General features: G+C 39.2%; 1 protein-coding gene across 2 annotated transcripts in view; it reads left to right on the forward strand.

Annotated features, from left to right (window-relative positions):
• TMEM108 (transmembrane protein 108) overlaps positions 1–21786 on the forward strand; it is a 325722-nt gene that overhangs the window by 78528 nt on the left and 225408 nt on the right. The window lies entirely within an intron of this gene.

Here is a 21786-nt window from a genome sequence, read left to right on the forward strand (position 1 = left end):
TGGATAGCCACATGTAGAAGACTGAAGCAGGATCCACACCTTTCACCTCTCACAAAAATCAACTCACACTGGGTAACAGACTTAAACCTAAGATGTGAAACGATTAGAATTCTAGAAGAAAATGTTGGAAAAACCCTTGTAGGCGTTGGCCTAGGCAAAGAATTTATGAAGAAGAACCCAAAGGCAATCACAGCGACAACAAAAATAAATAAATGGGACCTTGCCAGAATTTTTGTTCCACACCTTGCTTGAATCTAAAACTTGCTTGGCACTTGGTATAATAGTGAACCTGTCACCAGTTTATAGAGCACAGAAATTTGTCGTTTTCTGTTGGGTATCTGCCACTTGCAAGGGACATCACCAGTGATAAAACTTATCTACCATGTTCTGGAATATATCAAGTGAAAAGCACTTACATAGCTTTTCCAGGTTTGGAGAATGATGGCCTAGAAATGGGCTCACATCCAAGACAGTAACAAGTCCTGCCTTGGCAAGAAAGTTATCTTGGAAATTAGGAAATACATGTTTGACCTGTTGCATCATTTTAAATTAATATGAATATAAATGCACATTGTGCCCCTTCTTCATTACCATCAAAGCAAATCATTTCAAAGCCAGCTAAGGCTTTATGGAATGACTACCAGTGACAGCCTGTAAACCTGGATGCCAGTCCCAAGTCAATCAGCTGTTGTGGCTGTGACAACATGAAAGCCATTGAATTGCTCTGGGCCTCACCTCTCAAGAGCATTAGACCAGGCGATCTTGAGGCCTCTCAGTCACCACATGGGTTGATCATCTAGTCTAATTCCCCATCTTCTCAGAGTAAGGCACACAAAGTCACTTCCTAAGATCCCATAGCACGTGGGAGGCAGGTCTCTCGTTCTCAATTCCATGTTTTGTCTGCCCCAAGGAGCTTCATCGTGTACTGAGAGGTTGAGCCTGAACCAAATACAGATATCTAGAAGGAAAGCTGCTTCCCGGTTCTTCCCATAATATTCATTTTGTCTGCTCATATTTTGAGGCTGCTGGCCACACCTCTAAAACTCATAGGTTACCTGTTTTTGCCTTCTTAATTTAACTGGTTAATAATTCAGCTCAGATAGCTTTCTGGCATGAAGTCTTCCAATGGTGGCATATTTAAAAAACACCACATTTTTTTTTGCTGGTGAAGATGCATGAACAAAGGAAAAAGCAGTAGCTGGAATGCCACATTATATTTGCTCACATAGATCTCATTAAAACAACTGCAATAAACAAGCAAAGCAAAACAGAGGGCCCTGGTAGCTGCTCTTGTTGAAGTCCCAGTGTAAGTTGGAGGCCCACTTACAGGTGTTGAAGCATCACTCACATATAAGAAGCTGGTCCTGGCTTTCCTGGGAAGGCTTCTTTTAGCTGTGGCAAATCCAGGAATCTTCGTACTCCTTTCTGTCATTCAGTGAAAAAAGCCAAAGATACCAAGGAAAGGAAACTTATTGACTACCTGTTATGTACCAGGCATGGTAAGTATTTTCTATATAGTGGCTCATTTAATTCTGTAACCACCCTGCAAGACAGATAGGTATTATTTCCATTTAACAGATCATTAAAAGTGCTCAGCCAAGTTATGTAGCTTGTCTAGGGTCACACAGTAAGTGAGCAGGGATTTTATTTAGCTTTACAAACTGGTTGCTTTCCACTAACATCCAACAGCAGATGATAATATGTAGACCCCAGGGATTTCATTTTGGTTCCACTGAATTTGAGGAAACCTCATATTGTATGGTAGATATCAACATAAATACACTAAAATGAAAGGTAGATATGGTAATGGTAATTGAGTAAACTTTGTCGCCAAGCAGAGGTTGTTAACCTGCATCTCAGAGATCCTTTGAAGACATTAAAAGCAAAAATATTGAATTTTGTTGCAAATAACAAATTTATAAACATATCCACTAATTGGCATGTTGGTCAGTGGCAAAATGTGTATGAATTTTAAATTGAATTTAACTTTTGGAGTGGTACCTCCTTTTAGGTAAAATACTGTGCCATCATTTTGTTTTTTAGAAACCCTGCTGTTTGGACTGGTGGTTCTCACTCTTCTATCCTTTGAGTAGATAAAGGGATGACATTTGCATTTGATGTCCTTCCCATAGATATGGCAACTGTTCCGGTTAACTATTGCTCCATAACAAACTGCCCCAAAACTTAGTCTCTGTTGAACCATGTTTCTTTGGCTCATGAATCTGCAGTCTGGCCAGGGCTCAGCAGGGACAATTCGTCTGTGCTCTACTCAGCATCAGCTGGGTTGGCTTAGAGGCTGGGGGAAGCTATCTCACTCACATGTCTGGAGCCTGGCTGGGAAGACTAGAACAGCTGGGCTCCTCAGGCATCTCTGTTTCTTTGTGGTCTCTCCACCATGATAGCTTCAGGGTAGCCAGACTTCTATACCAGTTCTGTGATTAGCACGTGACCCAAGAGAAAAAAAGTCAGGCAGGAATCTTATCTTTTATGACCCAGCCTAGGAAATTAGGCAGCATCACTCTGCTGCATTCTGTTAAATGAAGCAGTAACAAAGGCCTCTTAGGTTCAGTGGAAGTAGAAATAGATTCCATCTCTTGAAAGGGAAGTGGAAAGTTTCTGGAAGAGCCTTGCAGTGGCCATTTTTGGAAAATACAGACTGCCACTCAGATAAGCCAGGTTGCATGTTATACACTGGTGCCCCAAACAGATGTGTCTCTGGGCCTTTCTCTCCCACCCAAGGGAGCATATTATCATGCAAATGGAATATAATTTATGTCATTATAATTTAACCCACCATAATTTACACTTTTCAAAAAATCATCTGCAAATTTCTGTCACTCTACCTAGTGTTAGAAACAAATTACTTGTAAAACACCAGTGGATAAGGCTAATGAGGTGGATAGTTAAGATTCCCTAAATGTTCCATCATTTTTGAGTTGATACCTGTTTAATGTTCCTGAATTGACATCAGGTTTCCGCTTCTCTACCTTGTGTACAGAAGTAAAAAGCTGAATATTTATATAAACAGTTTTGCATAGAAACTTTTCCATTTAGAACTAAAAAGTGAAGACAATTGCACTTAAAATTGAATGTTTCCTGAAGGAGTTGTTCCAGCATTTTATAGCAGCTGCCATCGCCTCTTTTGGAAATGAAATGATTGTTCAGGACACATTTTTTGAATTTATAAAATTAGTACAGGCAAAGCTTGTTTTATTGGGCTTCACTTTATTGTGCTTCACAGATTCAGTGTTGTTTATAAATTGAAGGTTTGTGGTAACCCTGCATTGAGCAAGTCTGTCGGTGCTGTATTTCCAACAGCATGTTTTCACTTCATCTCTATGTGTCTAATTTTGGTAATTCTAGAAATACTTCAAATTATTTCAGTGTTTCTTATGCTGAACTGTGATCAGTGACCTTTGATGTTACTGTTGTAATTGTTTTGGGGCACTGGGAATTGTATCCATGTAAAATGAACTTAATTGATAAATGTTGTGTATGTTCTGACTGCTTCACTAAACCATTCTCCCATCTCTCTCCCTCTCCTTGGGCCTCCCTATTCCCTGAAACACAACAATATTGAAATTAGGCCAATTAACAACCCTACAGTGGCCTCTAAATATTCAGGTGAAGGGAAGAATTGCGTATCTCTCACTTTAAATCAAAAGCTAGAAATTATAAAGCTTAGTGAGGAAAGCATGTCAAAAGCTGAGATTGGCCAAAAGCTAGGCCTCATGCACCAAACAGCTAGCCAAGTTGCCAATGCAAAGGAAAAGTTTTTGAAGGAAATTAAAAGTGCTATTCCAGTGAACACATGAATTATAAGAAAATGAAACAGCCTTGTGGCTGATAGGGAGAAAGTTTTAGTCGTCTGGGTAGAAGATCAAACCAGCCACAACATTCCCTTAAGCTGAAGCCTAATCCAGAGCAAGGCCCTAACTTCCTTCAATTCTGTGAAGGCTGAGAGAGGTGAGGTAGCTTGCAGAAGAAAGTTTGAAGCTAGCAGAGGTTGGTTCATGAGGTTTAAGGAAAGAAGCTGTCTCTGTAACATAGAAGTGCAAAGTGAAGCAGCAAGTGCTGATATGGAAGTTGTAGCAAGTTATCAAGAAGATTTAGCTAAGATCATTGATGAAGATGGCTACACTAAACAAAATTTCAATATGACAAAACAGCCTTCAATTGGAACAAGATGCCATCTAGGACTTTCATAGCCAGAGAAGAAAAGTAAATGCCTAGCTGCAAAGCTTCAAAGGGAAGGCTGACTCTCTTATTAGGAGCTAATGCAGCACGTGACTTTAAGTGGAAGCCAATGCTCATTTACCATTTCAAAAATCTTACGGCCAATAAGAATGATGCTTGATCTACTCTGTGCTTTATAAGTGGAACAACATAGCCTGAATGACAGCTCATTTGTTTACAGCATAGTTTACTGAATATTTTTAGCCCACTGTGGATACCTGCTGCTCAAAATAAAAGATTCCTTTCAAAATATTACTACTTGTTGACAGTGCACTTGGTCACCCAAGAGCTCTGATGGAAATGTACATGGAGATTTATGTTGTTTTTGTGCCTGCTAACACAACATCCATCTGGCAGCTCATGGATCAAGGAGTAATTTTGACTTTCAAGTCTTATTATTTAAGAAATACATTTTGTAAGACTATAGCTGCCATAGATGGTGATCCCTCTGATGGATCTGGGAAAAGTAAATTGAAACCCTTTTGGAAAGGAGTCACCATTCTAGATGCCATTAAGACACATTCATGATTCATAGGAGGAGGTCAAAATATCAACATTAACAGGAATTTAGAAGAAGCTGATTCCAGCCTTCGTGGATGACTCTGAGGAATTCAAGACTTCAGTAGAGGGAGTCACTGCAGATGTGATGGAAATTGCAAGACAACTGGAGTTAGAAGAGGAGCCTGAAGATGTGACTGAATTGTCACAATCTCATGATCAAACTTGAATGGATGAGGAGTTGCTTTGTATGGATGAGCAAAGAAAGTGGTTTCTTGAGATGGAATCTACTGGTGACAATGCTAAGAATATTGTTGAAATGACAACAGAGTATTTAGAAGATTACATAAACTTAGTTGATAAAACAGTGGCAGGGTTTGAGAGGATTGACTCTAATTTTGAAGGAAGTTCTCGTATGCGTAAAATGCTGTCAAATAGCATTGCATGCTCAGAGAAATCTTTAATGAGGAGTCAATTGATGCAGCACACTTCATTGTTGTCTTATTTTAAGAAATTGCCACCACCACCCCAAACCACCACCCTGATCAATCAGCCGCCATCAGCATTGAGGCAAGACCGTTTACCAAAAAAATGATTACAACTCTCTGAAGGCTTAGATGATCATTAGCATTTTTTAACAAAGTATTTTTAATTAAATTATGTACATTGTTTTATTAGACAAAATGCTATTGTACACTTAATAGACTACAGTTCAGGGTAAATGTAACTTTTATATGCACTGAGAAATCAAAAAATTTGTGTGACTCCATTGTTATATTTGCTTCATTATGGTGGTCTGAAACCAAAGCCACAACATCTTTGAGGTCTGCCTGTAAGTGAGATCACGTGGTGTTTGTCTATCTGTGCGCAGCTTATTTCACTTAACGTAATGTCCTCCAGGTTCATCCATGTTGTTGCAAATGACGGGATTGTCATCTGTTTGAAGGCTGAATAGTCCATTATGTAAATATGGACACATTTTCTTTATTCATTCTTATTATATTTTAAAAATATATTTCTAATATTACATCATAATAGAATGTTGGTATACTGTTACTTAGAAATTTATTGAGGTTGTCTTTATAGCTTAGGTTGCAGAGTATAGTATTTCACTAATAGTTGCATTCAGTATTCTGTATATCTAAAAGCTTATTAATTATGCCGCTTAAGCCTTTTTTATCCTTACTGATTTTTTTTATCTGCTGAAGCTATCAATTACTAGAAGAGTTGTACTATTTTTCCCTCTAGTGATGGATTTCTCCATTTCTTTTAGTTGCCGTGTATGGCATAAGAAATTTATATTTGGCCTCTGCCCCCAGTTGCTGACACAGAGGTCCTAAAATGCTTATAATTTCCTTAGTGCTAGGAGTGCTAGAAACATCATTTGTTGTAATGTTTGGTCTTTGACCTTGGTTCCTGACACAGTGCTCCTAAAATCCTTGTAACTTTCTGAGTGATTGGGGTGATAGTAGAGTCTGACATAGAGTTCCTAAATCCCTTGAAATCTCCTGGGTGACAGAGCTGCTTTTGTTCTAATGAGGCAACTCTCAGTGGGCTGTTGGGTAGTTCAGGATGGGAGCTATTCATCAGAAAGACCAAGCCATGATTAGAAAGTGGAACTTTCAGGCCCACCTCCTAAACTCCAGGGAGGGGAGAGGGGTTGGCGGTTGAGTTAATAATCAATCATGCCTATGTGCTGAAGCCTTCATAAAATCCCTAAACTATGAAGTTCAGTGAGCTTCCAGGTAGATGAACACATTGAGGTGCTGGGAGGGTGGCACACCCAAAAATAGAGTGTTAGTTCCACACACAGGGACCCTCCCCTCACCCTGATTTCCTTGCCCTATGCATCTCTTCTGTTTGGCTATTCCTGAATTGTATCCTCCTTTATTATAAACTGGTAAAGGTAAATAAAGTGCTTCCTGAGTTCTGTGAGCCATTCTAGCAAAGCATCCAACCTGAGGAAAGGGGGTCATGTGAACCCCCAGTTTACTGCTGATTGGTCAGAAGTGCAGGTGGAAACCTGGGGCTTGTGATTGGCATCTGAATTGGGGGCAGTCTTTTGGGACTGAGCCCTTTCTTAATAACTCCAGATAGATAGTGTCAGAATAGAATTGAATCATAGGACACTAAGTTGGTGTCTGCAGAGAATTGGAGAATTGCTTGGGGTGGAACAAACCCAAACATTGGATGTCAGAAGTGTTGTGAAAACATAGGAAGAAGTTATTTTTTCCTTTACCATGTACATTTTTGTTTTGCATATTGAAATAATATTCAATGGATAATACAGATTTATAATTAAGTCTTGTTTCATGTTTTAGGTGTGTCTCACAAGCAACATAGATTTTTGTTTATTCAGTCTAAAAATCTTTACTTTTGGAGAGTTGGGTTCATTTGCATTTATTGCAATTAATATTTAGATGTATTCTATCACTCTTTCATGTATTTATTTATTAATGTTTTCTGTTTCTTTCTTTGCCTCTCTTCTTGACATCTTTTTTTTGGGGCGGCGGGGGGAGACGGGGTCATCCTCTACCACCCAGGCTGGAGTGCAGTGGAATCATCATAGCTTACTACCACCTCAAACTCCTGGGTACAAGCACTCCTCCTGCCTCAGCTTCCTGAGTAGCTGGAACTACAGGCATGCACCACCACACCTGGCTGATTTTTTCTATTTTTTGTAGAGACAGAGTCTCACTCTTGTTTAGGCTGGTCTCGAACTCCTGGCCTCAAACAGTCCTCCTGCCTTGGCCCCCCAAAGTGCTAGGATTACAGGCATGAGCCACACAGCACCCAGTCATCTTCTTGCCATCTTTTGAATTGGTAGTTCTTTCTCCCCTTAACTCCAAGTTTCCCTTACCTTTTTGGAAGTTACATGCTTTGTATCTAGTCCCTGAGTAGCTGCTCTCACTGTCTTAACAGGCATCCTTCAAAAAGTCCCTGTTGAATGAGTATGTTACTTCTCATGCTCCAAAATTCAAAGACTTGTATCTCTCTGGCTTCCCTATCTTTCCTCCATAAATTACACATTTTTTATAATTTTAAATAGTTTGCTTTTTCCCATTTATTTACTGTTATCTTCTCTCATTGTTATTTTCTTCCATCTCAGGGTTTCCATCTCCTATGATTTTTTTTTCTTTCTGAAGTATATGTACTTTAGAATTTCCTTTAGTGGGTCTTCTATTTTTTAAACAGCAAACTCCATAAATGTATCAGTGATACAGAGATAAATAAGGTGTACTCCCATACAATATGCAATTGCAATGTAAACTAAGTACAAAATTAGAGGTTAGGATAAAGTGAGAGTGCGGAGAAGGGAGGCTATAAGTGTAGGAGTGTGGAGGGCATCTCAGGAACAACCTTGAGAGTATGTGAAGTTAGGGAAGGCTACGGGCGTGTTCACGGAACATTCATCAGCTCAGTGGGCTGGAGCTTAGGCGCGGGTTGGTGCCAGATGGAGCTAGAGAGGTAAGTTAGCTAGATGGTGGGTTGTGAAGAGCCTTATATGCCAAATTAAATGCAACAGAATTGGGGGAGGTTTTAAGCAGAGGAGTGACATCATTAGATGCATTTTTTAGGAGTACAATGTGTGACTGCATGGAAGTCCATACGTTATAATGGTCACCTGGGAGGAAGCTAAGTAACCAAAGCAAGGCAGAGCAAGGATAATAAAGAGAAGAGAACAAATTTGAAAAGACATTTACAAGGTAAAATCTTAATTACAGATTTAAAGCAGAGAGGACTGGAGGACATACCTCAGGGACTCTGGCTTAGAGGACTGGCAAGACTGAAAGAACAGGGAGAGTGATCATATTTAAGGGTGGAGGGAAGTTGCCATTATGGAGAGAGAGAGGTTTAGTTTGTAACAGAAAACATTTGATGTGTTTTCAGGACAAATGGTGGTTGGTTTTAGAAGAATTAATGTTTAAGATATTAGGAATATCTATGTGCTGAGAACATTTTCTGATTATATTTGGTTGTTGTGGTCATTACTGCTCTTTACTTTTTGAATTGGAATATAGATCTGTTTCAGGATGCAAATGATCTATTTTTAGCAATAAATAAAATGTAATTGGTAGTTGGATTTAAATTAAATTTTAGGTCAGGAATTCAAAATGTAGTACTGCTTTCATTGTTTTTTTTTGTGAAATTATTGCTGCTGAGCATTGATTTCTCTTAATTCATGGGATGTCTTGCTTTGGGTCTGTTTTTACCTTAACACTGTTCTCAGGCTGACAGATGTGACCAAGAGTGTCTAAGAGCATCTAGCAAGACAGGATAAAAAGGGAAGAAGGGAGACAGGCAGAGCAAGGGAAGAGAGTAGGGGAAAAATCTTCCATTTAATTAAAAAAGTATTTGCAGGGCTTATGCTTCCTTCCTGCTGTTTTTAGCTGGCAAGATCCAGTTCTCCCTTGGAGATTGCCTCCTGGCCTCTGAGCTCAGACCAGGGCTTTCTTTTGATGCATGAGTCATCACAGTGGTTCAATGACTTATTATTCACTCACATGTAATAATTGCAGTGGGCACTGCTGAGAGTTGAGAGGAGTGTCTTCCCACCAGGCTGTAAAGTAGCTGTGACAGCAGGTGTGGTGTGTCAGGCTGAAACCTGAACAAGGCCTCACCTTCTGTCTGGAGTCTTCACGGAGTGCTCTAGATTCAGGCAGAAAGAGGATCCCATCACACCCAGACATCTCTTGACAGAGGAGAGGGAGCTGGGCAGGGAGTTTTGGGGGAAAAAATATACCAGAAATGTATTATTTGGGAGCTATACTCTGTCTGGCAGCATCGTGATCTGAAATGATTTCTAGCGTTTTTATCTGGTGGTGGCTGACCCAGAGAATCCTGCTGTGTGGATCAGCTGCTGTTAAAATATCTGATCAAAGGAGTGACTCGGGAAGAAAAACGCCAAGTAAAAGTTAATCATATCATCCTGGCTGAAAGATAGAATCCGAGTTGTTAAATTGAAGAATGAGTCCTAAGATTGTTGTTGTTGGTAGAAATTGTAGTTATGATAAAAAAATATATTCCTCCATCTGCATAGAAACAATGTTTATCACTATTAGCACCTGCCTCTGAATGGCACTGGTAAGGCGAAAAGCGAGAGGCAGTGACGTGACACATGAGCACTATGAACAATGCTGGGCATTACCTAAATTGTCTCCCTTAATCTATTATGTAATAAAGGAAGTTAGAGATGCTCAGAGAGACTGAGGAAACTGTCTGAGGTCACTGAGCAGATACATGTGACTATAGTTCAAACCCAGGCATAATTGGTGGCAAAATCCATAGCACACTGCCATTAGACATGTTTCAGTTTTTCTCTCATTTGAGAGAACAGATGTGGTTTCTATGATGAATTATTCTCATTCAGCTGTTTTCCCTTGGTAGAGACACCATCCTTCCACTCCTGCCCCAGGTTCCCAGCCTTCTTTCTCCAGATGTTGTTTTCAGGAAGGAAAAAAAAGAAAGGAAAACACCTGAAGACCAAACCCTACTTCATTCTTTGCTTCGAACTCTTCCTTTACTGCCTGATAGGCTGTTTATCAGTAATGTTTTTAAACTGTTAACATTTCTGGCTGTCTTATCACAAAGATATATTACATATGCTCTGAGCAGCAAAGATGTCACCTGTATAAATACAGAGATTGTTCTTTATTTTTCCTAGTGGTTTAAAATTGACTAAATGCCAAGGATGAGCCAAATGTCAAGCCATCAGGAAATGCAGGAACATATAAAAGTTGTCTTAGGAGCAGGTTTCCTTGGTGCCAACCTGAAGTGGCTTCCTGCATTCTACAAAGCTTGGGGGAAAACAGAGTCTTTAATTCATATGGAGTATTCTGTTATCTCCAAGAGAACTTATAATCACTTGCTTGAACCAGCAGAATTTACAATAAGATGGCTTGAGGACATGACTGAGTAGCTCTTTGCTATGGAAAGAAGTTGTACAGATGTAAATGTTAATACTTAATAATTTTGGATGGCATTGGAACTAGAGCTTCTATGTATGGCTTGGTCATTTTCCCTGGGAATTGTAGGTACCCAACCAAAAGAGTACAGTATTTTTAGCACAGGTTGTCACCCACAGAGTAAATAAAATGAAGAGCTAGACTAGAAGTCAGGAGTTATGAAAAAGAGGAACAGAAAGTGAGAGGATCAATTATGGGCAATGACCATTCATGGAACAGGTGTGACCTTCTTTCAAAGTAGAGTTTATTACTTCTCTGAGAACCCATAAGGAATGACTTCCTACAGACTCCATATTCTCTCTTCCTTTAACAGACTTTTCAGGAGAAAAAAGAGTAAAACAAAGAGAAGAGAGACTACATACAGGACAAAGATTGAGGAAGTTCATGTATATTTGGTACAGGTAGTTCAAATGTGCCTGACCAATTTTTGTTTGCTATTTTATGCCACCTTTTTGCAGGTAAATGTTTTTGGTAAAGTCCAAGGAGCCATTTGTACTAACCTGTGATGATTTTCTGCTAACATTTTAGAAACTTGTGTTCTTAAAATACTCAGAGGCTTTGGTCATCTGTGTAATAAAGGAGGTAATGTAGATAACCTGTAATGTTATATGATTTGTGACCACAGCGGATAGGTGTAAATGAATTCAGTTATCATTTGCTATACTAGATGTACAATGACTAGGGGAAAGTTAGCCAAGGACAAGTAGCTCCTTTAGAGCCCTATCTGGTGTCTCCTAAGCATGCACAGCCTTGAGCATGTGCACAGCATTGCAGACCTTTAGCGATAAGAAAGATCTTTGAAAGTCTCTGTTTGGTTGTTTCCTTCCCTAGCTTCCCCTATTAGATTTCTCGTTGGTCTGCCATTTCTTGCTTGTCCCAACGAATGTCAAGACCTAGGCTAGCCCTGATGTTAGCCTTTCCTGATTGTTTGTCCCTGAGATCTCTCATAGTTCTGACAGTGTCCTGGGCATGATGTTTTCCATGCCTTGTCTCCATTAAAGTCAGCCCCTTCCAGCAGGGTAGCAGAGCTGCCAGTTCTCATACTCTTCACAATCTACTAGGGCTGGGTAGGACTTTCAGGTAATGGAGCTGAGGTGTGAGGGGGCAGGGGGTGAGGGCAGTCCCTGGCTAAAATATCACAGACTCCCAGTGTTCTGAGATTCAGTAGGTTTTCTTGAATAAATCCTTCTGAATTTGTTATATGCCTTTGGTCAGTTTCCAGAATCTTTAAATGGTTGTTTTTGACAACTTTCCTCAGTTTTATCATTGCTTTTGGGGAAAAGATTTGCTGAGTTCCTCACTCAACTATTCCAGAACTCCTACCCTTTCTTCATGTATTTATAAATTTTCTTCAAAATCCATTTTACAGTTCTATGATTTCAAATTAGCACACGGACATCATAGTAGTTGTAAACATCTTGAGTCAGTTCAATTATCTCTTACGAGCCCTGCAGGTGCAATTTACCATGACTTGGCCCTAAATCATACTGATTTAATGAACACAATCGGCTATGTATATCCCTCATGATCTATTGGTAATTTTGAAAGATCCTACCAATAAGCATTATTCTGTAAATGGTAGAATATCTGTGAATTTTGCAATTCAAAGGATAGGTTGATTAGAAAGAATACATTCTGCTGGGCAATTTTGTACTTTAATGACTCTGACAAGTTTACAAGTCTTTGGTTTTGAGAAAAAAGTCTAAGCAGGATACAGTTAAGGAGTGGCAAAGAGTCTTTTAAAAGCATCCTCACGAAATAGAAATTAAGAGCACAATTGATTGCTTTGATCTCAAGCTATTCCTTTCATTTATCCTCTTCCATTTTCTGTACTCCATAAGAAGTCTTGACCTTTAATCACAATTGAGTGATGGAAACACATTGCAGTACCAGGAGACAGAAAATTAAAGTGAAATCCAGCTCTGAGAATGGGACAGCAACTTATCGTAATTCCAGACAAAAGTTATTTTCCAAAATCATTATATATTGTGATTTAAAAATTCTAAAACTGTTTGCATATGCCCCTCCCCCCAATTTTGCATGTGCCAATCATGGGCCTCTATCTCAGCAGTGAAATGGCTGTGCATGCCACAGGGGACTAGGGGAAGAGGTACTGACTATAGGACTTCACTCCTAAAGTAATACTACTCAAATCTTTTTTGAATCTAAAGTTATTTAAAATAAAGATTAAACTTTGTACTATCTAAGAGGGCAGGTGAGGCCAGGTAGTCTCACCTGTTGAAGGAGGTAGGCGCAGACCTCTCTAATGGTCTGGCTGGTTCCATAGCTATGGTATCAGCAGGGCTGTTGTGGTTGAAGCAGGCTGACAGCCAGTGGCTGGGATATTGAGAGCAGGGCCCATCCCCTGGATAGCTGAGCTTGCTGAGAGCCGAGGCGAAGGATGAGGGCCTGAACTCTACAGGGCTGTACTAGATAGAACTCACTTGGAACCTGAACCAAAAGCTCATTCACAGATACTGGGCAAATGTGGGAGGGCTGGCAAAAGAAAACCACAAGGAGGCAGGCAGGCGGATATGTAGGAGTCCACTCTAGGCACTTTAGATATACCTGGGCGAGAGTAACAAAATCAACCTCAGACTCTACCTGTCCATGAGATAGGCTGTTAATATCCAGATAAGTATGAACCTGCTGGTAAAGACCTTTGGACCATGCAGCTGGATGAGGTGGAAGGCAGGGGCTGACCTATATGGTCTTCTTGATGCTAAGGAGATATCATTGTCTTTATTCATAATGAGAGTTAACAATTACTGCTGCTGGTGCTACTAGGGATGGCACCAATACCACAAGTCCCAAATATTAATATAAAGACAAAATATCCCCTCAGATTTTCATGGTTTTTAATATTATTGCTTTTAATATTTTAATAGTTTTTAATATTATTTCACAGATTTTAATATTATTGCTATTAACAAAAAGAAAGGGACCCTGGGTTAGTGAGTGTGATCCTAGAATAGAAGTTGAGACTTTGTACTTGGCCCATTGAGATATTATAGAAAAAATGTAATTGGAATGAATCTCATTTTTCCACTGTCCTGAGTATTGTTGGGAAAGGTTTCTCAGTCTTGGTACAATGAACATTTTGGACCAGATAATTCTTTGGTATGGGGGAGGAGAGTGCACTGTTCTGTGCATTGTAGGTTGTTCAGCAACATCTCTGTTTTCTACCCACCAGAACCCAGTAGCACCCCCTTTCCCCACCATGATAACCAAAAATGTCTCCAGACATTGCCAAATATCCCCTGGGGGCAGAATCCTCCCCCAGTTGAGAACCACTGCTGACAGGATACAAAAGAAACCTGTGTAAGATATGGCTCTGTCCTCAACGAATTCACAGTTCATTTGGGTGGACACATCTAACATATATGGATAATGCGGTATAAAGGTTAAATGTGGAACAGTCAACTTCTCAGCATACAAGGAAAATTAAAAGCAAAGCGCAAGACTGGGTGATCTCAGGAAAGGTGCTGAGGACTGGAAGTAGCATTTAAAGATGGACAGCATTCAGCATGCGTAGGGGAGATGGGGAGAGCAGCTCAGCTCATGGAGCAAGTGCAAGTGTATTTGTCAGGGAACCGTGAGAACGTTCCCTGCTCAGCGAGGACGTATGTGCTGGGAGGTGGAGCAAGGAGCCTGGGCCAGGGAGCTGCTGTCCTAGAGCAGAGTCCCACACTCCATATTCCCCTGCTCCCTAAAGGTCACATCCCAGGCATGAAGATCATTCTAGAAACCAGGCCTTACAAGTAACTCAATGTGATTCTACTTTTCCCCTCTTCTCATGTGATTAAATATGATAAAATATCTGCCAATACTTTAAATTCACAATCTCTGCCCCCTCATTAGGAATTCTACCTGACAAGATTATTAGTGTGGTGTAATTATAAACTAATACTTATAAAGTTCCCACCATGTTCCAGGCACTGTTCTAAATGCTTTCCATGTGTCAATCCATTTATTTTCACAACATCTCTAGTTGTACTGTGTTGTCATTTTTTCGATTTTGCATATGAGGAAACTGAGGCTTGGAGGTTATACATTGAATACGCCCAATATTATGCAACTAATAAGTAGCATAAACAGGATTTGAACCCAGGTGGTCTGGCTCCAGAGTCTGTGCTTTTAACCCACACTACCTCTCTAGCCATGCTGACAAAATTGTCATATGTGACATAGATAGCAAAGAACTACACAGAAAAGAGAAACAAGTGTGTGGGGCTGAAAATAATTACTAGTTCATCCCCAGAGCTTCTGGCCTCTGGGAAATCCAAAACTTGTACCTGTGGCATGGGCTTATCTTCAGGGAGTTTACGTTTCAGGGCTGAACTGAAAGGAGGAAGTTCAGTGTTTGGAATTAATATCACAAAAACTACTTGGATATGTTGTGTACTAGGAATATGCCTTGCTTTAGGCTGAATCTTTTTTAAATGGGATCTTCTGAATTTATCTTATTTCCAAATTTTATATATTAATGTATTCAGTTCATACTCTTTGTGATATTAAAGTATAGTGCATTCATCTGGAGTTGTTTTTAAAAAAATGCCTTTGTTTGTATAGGTCAATTTCAATTGCATCATTAAATTGTATCATAACAGCTCCAGAGGCAAAACTGCTTATGAGGCAGAAGAGTTTGCATTAATCTTTTCATTCCTTTACTTTTTATTTTTGCCTTGTGTGATGACAATGATGATGAAATCCTATTTTACAGATGAGGAAACAGATACAGAGAGATGAAGCCAATTAGCCAAGGAGGCAGAAGCAGGGTTTAGGTGTATCATTCTCCTAAGACCCCTGGGTAGATCCTAAATCTGCATGGCAGTGAGGAGGGAGGCCAGACAGCCAATGTGGTGGCCCCTACACAGAGACCCCATGCTCTGCCTGGACCAGGCTGGAGCCCTGCCAGCTCCAGTGCATGCCCTGCTCTGCCTTCCTCATCGTGTTTCCCTGGCTTGCTGTGCTTCCTCTCCTCTTTTCTGATACTCCAAGTTATAAACATTTTACAAGGGAGAGGGAGACTTACCTCTTCCCAGCATGTTAGATACTGGCAACTTCCTTGACCGCTCTGGAGCCTCAGTTTTCTCACGGGTAAAACATCAGTGCAACCTATTACCTAATTCTGAGAATATTTTATTTGAATAAACTCAATTAATAAGCATTTTAGTATTTTCCCTGCTCCAGTCTGACCTAAGACTTGCCTGCTTTGAGAAATCCTTTCTTTGATTAAAATCTTTCTCTGATCAAAATTCTCCTGCTCTGAATGCTTGATGCTGGATTAAAGTTAGAGATGTCAATATGTATTCTTGTTTATCTTAACACATATATGGATAAAGAGATGCAGAAATAAACACAGATGTCATATATACCTAGGTTCATATACATACATATATTTTCTAGTTCTATCCCTGAAGAGCAGTGAGCATACCTAGTACCAAGATCCTGGTTTCTAAATATCATTTTCCAGTAAAATGAACCAGGGCTCCTTGGAGAAATGGCTGATTCTAGGGCTGGGAGAGGAAAATACAAGATGAACCTAGAGATCTTGTACTTCCAGAAAGTAAGGACATGCTCAAGAAAAAAAAGTAGTATGTCAAAAAGACACAGCCAATCTGAAAGAACCTCCAATGGCTAAAGCTGGAGCAAATTTAGCAACAAAATAAATCAATACAGTATTGGATCACAACCCAAAGAATACAAGAACTATCCCTGAGACCATATCAATGTAAGTAAATGTAGAGGAGGAATATGTATTCCTTATACAAGAATTCTAATTATTAAATATAGAGGAAATGAGGAAAATAGAAAATCATCATTAGAACACTACAGTAAATTGCTGCAGGCAAGGTCCATTGATGAATGCTAAAATTAGGGCAAAACTTTGAGAAATGGTATATGTCTATAGATTCAAAGCATCTCTCCCAAAATAGTTATCACAGTGGTGGTTTTAATATATGTTGATGAATTCTTTAATACTTCTCCCTCCGGTGAGTGAAGCTTGATTCCTCTGCCTTTGAGTGTGGTGACTCACTTCTAATGAATCACTAGAGAAACAGTGGAGAAACCCAGCAGGTGCTGCCTCAACCAAGTGATCAAGGTGCACACCACCAGTAATAAGCCACGTTGATGTTGCATATACCTTGGTATGATCGGTGAGGATGCTTCACCTCTGTGGTATTTTTCCAAAAATTCATAACTCCCAATCAAGGAATGTTCTACAAAATGCCTGACCAGTACTCTTCAAAAGTGCTAAGGTCATGAAAGGGTGAAGATGAAGAAAAACAATTAAGGATTGCAGGAGACTACGGAGACATGATAACTAAATGCAATGTGAGATCCTGAATTCAATCCAGGAACAGAAAAAGAACATTAGTGGAAAAACTGGAGAAATTTAGAGTCTGTAGTTAATATTGTCCCAGTGTTAATTTCTTGATTAATTTAAGGTCTTAGCTTTAGGGGGAAGCTGGGTGAAGGGTATATTTTGCAATATACTGTACTATCTTTGCAACTCTTCTGTAAACCTAAAATTATTTCAAAATAAAGTTTTAAATGTTCCCTCCTGTATTTTTCTTGTTATGACTTTCTTCAGCACTTGCATTTATAGACTCCACAGGCCATAGTGCACTTACTTATATCTTAACTAGTAATTACACTCTTTCAGATATGTATGTTGCCCCAGTTATTATATAAACACTACGAAGAAAAAAAAGTCTACGTTTTTGTAATCTCCTTGGTTCTAAGTGTGATTCTTATAAAATATATTCTCTTAAAATATATTAATGAACAGAAAATGAGAAAACTGGGACATTATTGAAATATATGCAGTAAATATCTAATGCATATAGGTTTGGGAGCTTTTGTTTTTCAAAGGATTTCTCAAATAATCATGCCTTACTTTGAAAGTCAGAGTTAGGCTCCTTCATAGGTGGTTTTTAAGCAAACAGGGCACCATTTTCTCAACCATGCTCATAAGTAAACTGTAGAACAGTGTCCTCAAGTACTGCGTCTTCAAAAGGTATAGGGCACAGTTCATATGTATTATGTCACTACAGATAAAAAGAGAATCTTAAAAAGAAAATTTTAAAAATTGGCCTGAAACAGTCAAGAAAATAAAATAAAAATAGGATCTAACATTTACCCGTGTTTCCCTAACTTTAAAAAGGTTCAAGATCTTTTAAGTTTTGAAGAGCCATTATTTGGCCCATCTGAATTTCTATCCAAATGTTTTCCCAGGTTCTGAAGCTCAACATCCTATGCAGTAATTAAATTGTGCTGGTGGGATGTACATTACCTGAAAAGTTTGTGACTATTAGTTTTCGGGGAATCTTTAAAGGCAATAACTAAAGTGTGTATAATAGCTGTTTTTCTTGACAATTGGGAAATGCACAGGATAACTTAGAAGCCAGAAAGTCTGGTTTTGTTGTGGTGGTGGTAGTGTCCTTCCTTTTGTTTCTTGGGGCGTTCTTTTTTTTTTTTTTTTTTTTTACAAAAAATTATTTTCCATGAAGATACGGCTTGCATCATATCATTTTGCTTTTGATTAGATGATGCTAACACTGGAAAAAGTCTGAGAAAGGTTTTCTATGTGTTCACAATATAAATCCATATTATTAACAGGGCTTCATCATAATATTTCTTAAAATTATATTCTTAATGGAAATAATTCAAGAGGACATCTCAGCTTTCAAATATACTGGTAAGGTTAAAAAAAATTAACCTAGTTGCTGTAATAAGAGAAGAAAACATCTAAATCAGTCAAATTAGACTTCACTTCTTCATTGCTACGTGCAGGAATGACCAAGAGGAGCTCAGGTTTTAGGCCTTGCTCAACATTTCAGCGCCCCACAGGCCTTTGGATAAAACGGTTCATCATTCTTTCCCCTCACCCCCAGCTTTATTGAGCTATAACTGACAAAAATGGTGTATGTTTAAGGTGTACAATGTGATGTTTTGGTATTCAGATGCATTGTGAAGTGATTACCAGATCAAGCTAATTAACATTGTATCACCTCATATACTTACCATCTTTGCATGTGTGGTAAGAATACTTAGGATCTCTTAGCAAATTTCAAGTATACACTACATTATTGTAAACTGTTGTTACCGTGCTGTACATTTGATTTCCAGAACTTATTCATCTTGTAACTGGAAGGTTGTATCCTTTGCCCTAAATCTCCCCACCCCATTTTACTCAATCCCAGGCCTTGGCAACCACCATTCTACTCTGTTTCTCTGAGTTCATCTTCTTTAGATTCCACACATGAGACCGTATATTATTTACCTTTTTGTGTCTGGCTTATTCCACATTACATAACATTCTCCAGGTTCATCTATGCTGCTGCAAATGGCAGGATTTTCCTCCCTTTATTTGTTTATTGATTGATTGATTATGACAAAGTCTGTGTCTGTTGCCCAGGCTAGAGTGCAATGGCATCATCATAGCTCACTGCAGCCTCCAACTCCTGGCCTCAAGTGATCCTCCCACCTTGTCCTCCCAAAGTGCTAGGACTACAGGTTTGAGCTACTGCACCCACCCAGGATTTCCTTCTTTTTAAAGGCTGAATAATATTCCATTGTATATATATACACACATCTTTATCCATTCGTCCACTGATGGACACTTAGCTTGTTTCCATATCTTGGCTGTTATGAATAATGCTGCAATGAATATGGGAGTGCAGGTATCTCTTTGACATACTGATTCCAATTTCTTTGGATATATATCCAGAAATGGGACTGCTGGATTATATGGTAGTTCTATTTTTAGTTTTTTGGGAAATCTCCATATTCTTTTCCATAATGGCTGTACCAATTTACATTCCCACCAACAATGTACAAGGGTTCCCTTTTCTCCACACCCTCACCATTGCTCCTTATCTTTTGACTTTTTGTTAATAGCCATCCTAACAGGCATGAGGTGATATTATTGTGATTCTGATTTGCATTTTCTTGATGATTGGTGATGTTGAGCACCCTTTCACATACATGTTTGCCATTCATATATCTTCTTTGGAAAACTATCTACTCAGGTCCTTTGCCCATTTTTTAAATCAGGTTAATTTTTTTTTTGATTGAGTCGTACGAATTCCTTATACATTTTGATATTACCCTCCTATCAGATATATGGTTTGTAAATATTTTCTTCCATTCTGCAGGTTGTCTTTCCATTTGTTGATTGTTTCCTTTGCTGTGCAGAAGCCTTTTGGTTTGATATAGTTCTACTTGTTTATTTTTGCTTTTATTGCCTGTGCTTTTGGGGTCGTATTCATAAAATCACAATTCACCTTTTATAACCTCTGTTTATCTGCCTGAATAGTGATAATAGAATGTGTGATCTTTAAAGTCCCTTCTAGATCAAGAACATGATGGGTAGCTTAGCTTTTTTATTTTACAAGTGTTATTTTATACCAAAAAAAGAGCTATTCAGTGGTTGTAAAATGTCTAGAATAGTTTCTAAAGTGGAGTGGAGTCACAGTGGTATTATCTATGAGGAGAGGCGGTTTGATGGCACAGTGCACATCACTCCAGCACGTACAAAATGGCAGGCGGACCAGGCCACAGTCCAAGAACACTCCCTCCCACCTTCCTCTCCAAAACCCTGTAATACCTCTCTCATATTTTTAGGATACAGTCAAGCAGCTTCACTTGGCTTACACAACCTTTCATGATCTGGCCCCAGTTTACCTCCTCTGACCTCATTATCCCAACCCAGCTGTATCGGAAGTGAGTCTTTCTCCATTTTTTCCACTTGGTATGCCCTTTCTTTTCCTGGCCTGTGTACCTGCTACCCCTTCTTCCCAGAATCCTTTTCTTCTCTTTCACCTTTTCTATTTCATCACCATTTCTTCCAGGAAGCCTTTCCTGAACCCTCTCTGGGTCTGGGTAAGGAGACCTTCATGGGTGTTCCTTTAGCATTAATCCTCCCCTGTCATCAGTACTTGACATGCTGCATCATATTTGGCTGCTAATTTTCTGTTGCTCTTTTGGGACTATAAGCCTGAGGGTAGGGAACATGTTTGTTTCATTGCATCCCTAGTCCCTAACTCAGTTCATGGCACCAAGATGCTCAAGGAATACGTGTCAAATGAATGGACAAACCAACAAATGCATGAACAAATAAGCAATATTAAATCTGAACTAGATTACTGAGAAAACTTTCCAAAGCCCACTCCAGAGATCTTGAGTGGGAAAATCACATGGAAATCAAATGACAATCCACTTTGGTATGAAGCATCAATTGTCTTTATAGGGTCATTTTATCACTTACATTCCAAGACAACCCTCTGAACAATAAGAAGAGTCTAGTAGAAACTTGGAGGGGGAGCAGGGGAATTATTGGCATTAAACTCAGGATTTTAATCCTGGAAATAACAGTAACAAAAAGGCTATCATAACAAACTACGTTTATAGTTTATGACCTAATTTAATGACATATTTGAGTGACAGGCTTTATATTGTGTTTATATTTGAATTGCAATAGAGCAATTGTGTAGAGTTCCTAAATATTTTTAACTGCAGACTGTCATTAAATTTGTGGTATCTTGTCACTCTGAGTAGAGGTTTATTTGTTTACACATTTCACAGCCTCTCAGTATCCTGGGTGCCTCACACATCAGTTGTCTCTTTGCAGAGTAGAAAAGGGGGCTGGGTAAGAGAATGGGGAGTTGAATGTCATGGTTGATGGCAACCAGAGTAGACCAGATGCTATTGTATGCATCTACAGTTGACCTGCACAAATAGAGTGGTGAAGTGTTTATTTGGTTGTTTGAGACTTCCATTGACCGAAACAGCATCTGACTTAACTCTATGGACAAGCTTTGTCTGTTGAGTGTTTTTAAAATGCCAGTTAGGACATTCATTTTAATCAGAATCTCAAGTCACACTTTAGATACAAGGGCCAGAAGAAGATATTTAGCTCTTCATCCACAATGCCTTTGAAGAATAGCAGTGGTTGCTAAGGAACAGCAATAGCATATTCTTGTGTAAACAATTGGTCTGCTGAGAATTCACATTATGGTTTCAACCAGGCATTCCTCCCCAGAAAGGGGAAATATCTTTTTTCTTTGTCCATGTAATG

This window comes from Propithecus coquereli, unplaced genomic scaffold, assembly GCF_000956105.1.
Source record: "Propithecus coquereli isolate 6110/MARCELLA unplaced genomic scaffold, Pcoq_1.0 Scaffold12, whole genome shotgun sequence".
Lineage (NCBI taxonomy): Eukaryota > Metazoa > Chordata > Mammalia > Primates > Indriidae > Propithecus > Propithecus coquereli.